The sequence below is a fragment of the Chiloscyllium punctatum genome, chromosome 36 (genome assembly GCF_047496795.1).
Source record: "Chiloscyllium punctatum isolate Juve2018m chromosome 36, sChiPun1.3, whole genome shotgun sequence".
NCBI classification, from domain to species: domain Eukaryota; kingdom Metazoa; phylum Chordata; class Chondrichthyes; order Orectolobiformes; family Hemiscylliidae; genus Chiloscyllium; species Chiloscyllium punctatum.
Window position 1 is genome coordinate 58,531,166 of NC_092774.1, and position 1,079 is coordinate 58,532,244.

The window sequence follows — 1,079 nt, forward strand, 5'->3', positions numbered from 1 at the left end:
CAGCAGTTAACATCTGAGCCCCAAGTGTCCCAGATGAAGAGAATCCGTGTGAAACCTTCACTCACTGAGAGTCATCCCCACCGCCCTGAGCTGAGGGACTGCAGGCAGTCCAACACGGAAGGGACGGTTTAAAATGAACCATTTTTGCTCCCTCAGCAACACGTAGCATCATTCTCGCGCAGACAGAAGCCATTCAGCCCATGGATTCCACGGCGACTGTCTGTCACTTGTCTCTCTCTCTCGCTCTCTGAGGTTATTCACAATCGGTGGTATCCGTCCTAATAGTGGGGGACGATGTCTGAGTTTCAACTTTACCAGCTCATTAGCATCGTAGAGAACCGGTTTTGCGATTCAGTTCAGAGGAAACCGACCAAGAACAGAATACCACTGAGACCTCTAAAACCCATGCCGTTTGAATGGAGTGGATCGATAAGAACATATCGGCAAGTAGATGCAAAGGCAGCTTGCTGAAGAAAGCAGATCAAGGTGACAGCGAACGATAGCAGAGGATGGTTTCGATCCATCGACCTCTGGGTTATGGGCCCAGCACGCTCCCGCTGCGCCACTCTGCTGCCGCTTGGGGAGATGGTTGCACAGAACACTTCAGGTTTTTGTCTGGCACGCGGCAGGCACCTTCGAGCCTGATGTCAAAGACCTCCACTACTGTCGTGTGATATGCTGTTTCGCAGACGTATGGAGGCTGTGTAAATATAAACTTTTTTCTAAATTCCCACATTCTGTCGGTCGAACTGTGATTTCACACTGAATCACAACATGTGTCACAGCGCAGACGGTGGCTCTGCGGCCCACCTTCGCTCTGCTGGTTCTACACTTAAGTAAACGTGTGACTCTAGTCGTTTCATTCTCTCGCCTTCTCAGCGGAAATCTGCACATCTGAACGTGACCACCGAATTCCCTTTTGGGTCCATTGAATCTTCCTCTTTGTCAATGTCAGACAGGGACTTACTGACCCTCACCACTCCCCGTACGAAAACGTTCTTCCTAATGTCACTTTTACTTCTTTTCCTCGTGACTTAAAATTCTGCCGAATCGTTATGGATCCTTTCAGGCGTGGGAGC

At 49.8% G+C, this 1,079-nt stretch overlaps 1 non-coding gene across 1 annotated transcript; it reads right to left on the reverse strand.

Annotated features, from left to right (window-relative positions):
- Positions 1-500: 500 nt before the first annotated feature.
- trnam-cau (transfer RNA methionine (anticodon CAU)) lies at positions 501-572 on the reverse strand. Its single transcript has one exon. It is a non-coding gene; the product is annotated as a tRNA-Met (tRNA).
- Positions 573-1,079: the final 507 nt, after the last annotated feature.